Source organism: Dendropsophus ebraccatus, chromosome 8 (assembly GCF_027789765.1).
Source record: "Dendropsophus ebraccatus isolate aDenEbr1 chromosome 8, aDenEbr1.pat, whole genome shotgun sequence".
Taxonomy (NCBI): domain Eukaryota; kingdom Metazoa; phylum Chordata; class Amphibia; order Anura; family Hylidae; genus Dendropsophus; species Dendropsophus ebraccatus.
Genome location: NC_091461.1, coordinates 22,680,398 through 22,686,896, shown reverse-complemented (window position 1 = coordinate 22,686,896; position 6,499 = coordinate 22,680,398). Strand labels below are relative to the sequence as shown.

General features: G+C 33.8%; 1 protein-coding gene across 2 annotated transcripts in view; it reads right to left on the bottom strand.

The window, feature by feature from the left end:
- Positions 1 to 5,667, bottom strand: part of NKX2-3 (NK2 homeobox 3) — a 17,808-nt gene extending 12,141 nt beyond the window's left edge. The window contains exon 1 of one of the 2 annotated variants that reach the window (XM_069978929.1): positions 5,417 to 5,667. The gene's annotated coding sequence lies outside the window, so the exon portion shown is untranslated. The remainder of the gene's footprint in view (positions 1 to 5,416) is intronic. The other variant, XM_069978928.1, reaches the window with a different exon arrangement.
- Between the last annotated feature and the right edge of the window lie 832 nt (positions 5,668 to 6,499).

Genomic DNA, 6,499 nt, shown 5'->3' with positions numbered 1-6,499 from the left:
CGCCCATGGTTGTGAGGAGGAAGTGGGTGTCTCCTGGTGTCAGCACTATATGATGTATGTATTTGCCTTATAATGTGCAGGCTGCTGGGCTGGGGTGTGATACATCACTGTACTGTCAGCACAGACATCAGCTAGAGCCTCTGACAAATACAAGGTTGTATCTTTATTTCTTTACAACAGATTTGTGTATTTATGGTAAAAAAACAGCTGAAACTCTCTGTGGATCCAACTTCTGAGCTGTCACTGCTCAGCACATAAACCACTGGTAGGAGAACAGAGGGATTGTAATATATTCAGCTGGAATTATTACAAATATAACAAATAAAAACCACAAATATTATACTGTTACTACTATAGCTACAACCTGCAGAGATATAATGTGATAACTGCAAACAAAAGCTAGAATCAGATACTAATTATATACTATGATATTACTACAACCACTATTACAATTGCTATAATAGGGGGAATTCAGGTTGCAGAAATTTCTGCAAATAAAAATACAATTCTGCTCAATTTATCAGAATGGGTGGTTTCAGCATAGCGCTTCCCATAGTCGCCATACCTTCAGATAAAGCAGCAGGACTGTCTGCGACAATTCTGATCTATACGATTTATTCCTGATAGTGGATGGCTACAACCACATTATATAGCGATGCTAGAAAAGGAACTCTTTAATATTGATATAACAATTGGTTTGTAAATAATGCTAGTATTTATATATAAAAAAACAAACAAACACAAAACACTGCACCAGGACAAGAACTACTTCTATAATATTGTTTCCAGCTGTTGCGAAATCTTTCAGCTGACAGGGCATGATGGGAATTGTAGTTTTGCAACAGATGCAAATTCACTTTTTTTTTCGGGGGGGGGGGGAGATTATATATATAGTATTGATTTAAGAAGTAGTATACCAAAAATATTATTATTATTATTATTATTATTATTATTATTATTATTATTATTGGTATATTAGTATACTATTACCATTAGGATATATTCACCTCGAATAAAATTCCTTATTGTGACCCAGGAGTATACCCAGTGTTTCCCACAACATCTCCAGCTCTCCAGCTACTACTCCCCTTCGGCTTTATGGGATTATGGCATTATGGGAATTGTTTTGTACAGTTGGGGAGCCACAAAGTGGGGAGCACTGGTATAGAGAATATGGAACCAGCAGACTACACCTCCTGCAGACTATCTCCACTATTAGGTTTATTTGTTCATTGATAATACATGATGTATAAAATATATTGTAATTATGATCAGTCCAGTGTTTAGTGTCTGTATGGTTAATAACCCTCAAATATTATTATTGTTATTGATGATGATGATGATGATATTATTATTATTATTATTATTATTATTATTATTATTAGCAATAACAATAATAATAATAATAATAATAATATCATTATTATTATTGTTATTATTATTATTATTATTATTATTGTCTTATATGCTTATTATTACTGACTATTATACACAGAACTAACCACAACTAATATAAATACTACACCCAGTACAAGTAGTAGGAATTAGTATAAAGCGCAATACAATGGATTATATAATACACAGTAATTATTATTATTATTATTATTATTATTATTATTATTATTATTATTATATGTTTACTGCTGTATTATTGGACATGACCTCATTGATAATATATGTATACAGAATATTCAGCTATGTGCTGTATTATATGTAGCTGAATGTATATGCAGTGATGGCTGTGATGGCCGATCAGACCTGCAGCTATGCTGGTGACAGTAGTGAGGGTGCAGCCTATGGGGACAGTGCTGCTGCTGCTGCTGCTGCTGATCCCTCTCTCCATTGTCCCATTGTCCGGCTCTGTCTGAGCTGCTGCTGTGTTGTCCGGATCAGGCGCCAGGGACACATACCTGACTGCTACCTGCTGATTGTTACCGGAGATAATCATCGGCTCAGCCCTGCTACCTGTGCAGATAAGGTGTCACCTGCCCCTTCTGACCTGTCCTCACCACCACCACCATCATCATCATCATCATCATCATCACCCTCATCATCATTACCAGATAATAATAGTTACCACCACTACTACTACTACTGCAACTAGTGATACAACCACCACATCTACCCCAACCTGCTATTACTATCACATCCCCCTAATCACCAGTATAATAGCCGATAATTACTGCTCATTACTAACATCACAGCAAATGGTGACACCAATCCACTATCCATTATACTATTATCATCTCCCTAATGATTATTAGCCTGGATGATGGCTCCTCATTGAGTTACGACTAGGGCACTGCTACACCACCACTTCTACTACTATTACTACTACTATTATTATTATTATTATTACTACGCTGATCCTTATTAGCCTGGATAATAACATCTAATTTACAGGTAGTTACTACGACTAGGGCACTGCTATACCACCACCATTATTATTATTATTATTATTATTATTATTATTATTATTATTATTATTTTTATTATTATTATTATTATTATTATTATTATTATTATTATTATTATTATTATTATTATTCCGATCCTTATTAGCCTTGATAATAACATCTTATTTACAGGTAGTTACTACCACCACTAGGACTACTACTATTAGGGCTACTACTACTGATGATAGTATAATAATATTCATGTAGTCACCTTTACTATAACTCATTCACTAATACCCCTCTCTCATACTAAAAACTACGATAGCAAGAATTCTGCTTACCGTAAAGGTATATAAAAGTAATAAGAAAGAAAATTAAATAATAAAGATAAAGATGACATCAGTGGTGGTTATATGTTTGGAATAAACACATTATCATAAATGTTAAATATAAAATAAAAATATGTCTATTAAGGGATACAATTTAAGGAATATATATATATATATATATATATATATATATATATGTATATAGAAATAAATTATGCAACTGTATAAAAACAATGTCACCTACTCACATTCACCATCAATAATAATTATTTTATTTGTTACCTAATAAAGGCATAATCAATAAATAATCACTATCATCATCATCATCTATACAAATACTAGAGCAGTTCTCTGATAACAGTACATAATACTATTGGGAGTTTTACGCTGACATTTTTTTTCTCCACAACAAATTTTTATTGAGGTTTTCAAATAAAAAAAGGAGGCAAAAGATGATCATCTAGATTGCTGTACAGTGCTGTCAGCGATATAAAGAGATCCATGGATTGTATAAGGCCATCATATATAGTGAGACTATAATTTGATAATGATTGTTATTTGATTATGATACTACTACTACTACTACTACTACTACTACTACTACTACTACTATCTAGAGAAGTGTGGCTAATCAATATTGGTGATTATTGATGATGAAGATGATAATGATGATGATTGTTGTATAGTTGCTGTGCTCTCAGTAGGTGATATATGCCCCTGTAGAGCAGCCTATACATCTCCTGCTGTGTGTGCTGAGGATGTGTATGTATTTGTAGGCTGGAGATAAGAGCAGATCCCTGGCTTCTCTCTCTCTCTCTCTCTCTCTCTCTCTCTCTCTCTCTCTCTCAACTTTTGTTATCAGTAATATCTAAGTATGTATATTGTATGTATGTATATATAGATGTGTATATCTGTGTTTTATTAAAAAAATAGTATAATAGTATAGTTTCTATGGAATACAAATTTTATATATATATATATATATATATATATATATATATATATATATATATGTATATATATATATATATATATATAGAGAGAGAGAGAGAGAGAGAGAGAGAGAGGTAGAAAGTAATTGGATAGATACAGTAGATAGATAGATAGATAGGAGATAGATAGATAGATAGATAGATAGGAGATAGATAGATAGATAGATAGATAGATAGACAGATAGATAGATAATAGATTGATAGATAGATAGATAGGAGATAGATAGATAGATAGGAGATAGATAGATAGATAGATAGATAGATAGATAATAGATAGATAGATAGGAGATAGATAGATATTAGATAGATAGGAGATAGATAGGAGATAGATAGATAGATAGATAGATAGATAGATAGATATTAGATAGATAGATGGAGATAGATAGATAGATAGATAGATAGGAGATAGATAGATAGATAGATAGATAGATAGACAGATAGATAGACAATAGATAGATAGATAGATAGATAGATAGGAGATAGATAGATAGATAGAAGATAGATAGATAGATAGATAGATAGATAGGAGATAGATAGATAGATAGATAGATAGATAGATAGAGAGATGATAGATAGATAGATAGATAGGAGATAGATAGATAGATAGATATTAGATAGATAGATAGAGATAGATAGGAGATAGATAGATAGATAGATAGATAGATAGATAGATAGATAGGAGATAAATAGATAGATAGATAGATAGATAGATAGATAGATAGGAGATAGATACATAGTACATAGATAGATAGATAGGAGATAGATAGATAGATAGGAGATAGATAGATAGATAGATAGGAGATAGATAGATAGATAGATAGATAGGAGATAGATACATAGTACATAGATAAGGCATAAAGTATATCTGGTTACAGTTCTGTCTTCTTGAAACCAAATCTCTCTGCAGCCAGGAAACAGATGACCCTCCAGGCAGTGACGTCATCATGGTGACATCAGAGTGTTACTGGATCCAAATCTTCACTGCTGAGCTGGTTGCTGGATCACAGTTTTCTGCAAATTCTTGTGCCAGATATATGATTAGTAATGTTCTGCAGAGCAGGGAAGGGGCAGCACTGTGTAATGTCTGAGCTGCTCTCCTGCCATCCTCCATATGTAAACACTGCAGGGGCTGCACAACAGTGGACCATGGGAACTACAGGTCTCAGAAAGTCAGGGGACAATAGAAAGCCTGTGGCATCCAGGGGAGTACAATTGTCTAAAGTTATCTATATTTAAGTTTACAGGCACATATAGAGCACCTATCTATTGAAATGTAAGAGTTATAGGCTTACATAATAATGGAAGTGTTTTGTAAGTAGCAAGAACAAGAAGAAGGGAACATAATCTGAGGTTATTGGGGAAATATCAGGAGAAATATCACTTTACTGAAAGAGTAGTAGATGCTGGGATGCAGCAGATGTGGAAGGTAAATATTAACTGAATGTAAACCTGCCTGGGATACACATATATCTGTCCTAATATAATAACATTAGTGGGGACTAGATGGACCAGGGGTCTTCTTTGTAGTCAATTGTCTATGTTTTCATTTATCACCAACTGACAATAATAATCATTCATTATTGTGGAACTACAACTCCCAGGACCTGATCTCAGCAATGCATACGCCCCATGGGAGTAGTAGTTATGCCAATCTAATCTGTATTATTGACAGGGCAGCTAGTAAGTGAGATGTTCCTACCTCTTACCTTTCTGGAGGATTTCTTGGAGTGTCTCCAACATAACTGAAGTCTTAATAAGAAATCAATAGTATTGATCTATAGGTAAATATTAGGAAGGAGATGGAGTTTCTTCCAGATATCCCAGGGGACTGCTCTCTTCTGGTCTCTCTTCCCTCTTCCAGGCTCTTTGTGAGAGCAGGGAGAGCTTCCCAGGCCTGGGATCTTCTCTCTTATCTCCTTGTCAGGAGATCTTGGTTCTGTCTTGTCTCTCCTTAGTGCAAATATCCCCTTCTGCTCTTAGAGGATCTTCTCCAGTCTACTCAAGAGGAGTCAAGGAATTCTGGGCGATACAACATAAATAATAGGCCCCCCCAGTAAATATAACTGTGTTATTACAAGGACTATGAAATGATCTAATGGTGTTTACACCTTTCCTCAGCCAGTGCCCCAGACAAGTACAGGCCTCTTATACAGGGAGAATATTGCTGCTTTATAGCAGCCTGGAGGCTAAATCCAGGGAAGTGGATGAGATAAAGAAGGTTACAGAATACGTTGTCATCTCACTCATGGATAAAGCTAAAAATAAGATATAATAATAATAATAATAATAATAATAATAATAATAATAATAATAATAATAATTATTATTATTATTATTATACAGCAACAATAACTATATATTTTAAAAACCTAATAATAAGAATAATAAAAAATACTACAAAACTATTATTATTATTATTATTACTACTACTACTACCACCAATACTACTCCTACTATGCATACTATGAAAAAAGTAGTAATAGGAGGAATAATAATAATAATCATAATAATAATCATAATAATATAATTTTTTTTAATGTGCCTGCACTTACACTCAGCTGTACACACTGCTGCTATAATGTGCCTGCACTTACACTCAGCTATACAAACTGCTGCTATAATCTGCCTACACTTACACTCAGCTATACACACTGCTGTATATAATGTGCCTGCACTCACACTCAGCTTTACACACTGCTGCTATAATGTGCCTGCACTCACACTCAGCTATACACACTGCTGTATATAATGTGCCTGCACTCACACTCAGCTATACAAACTG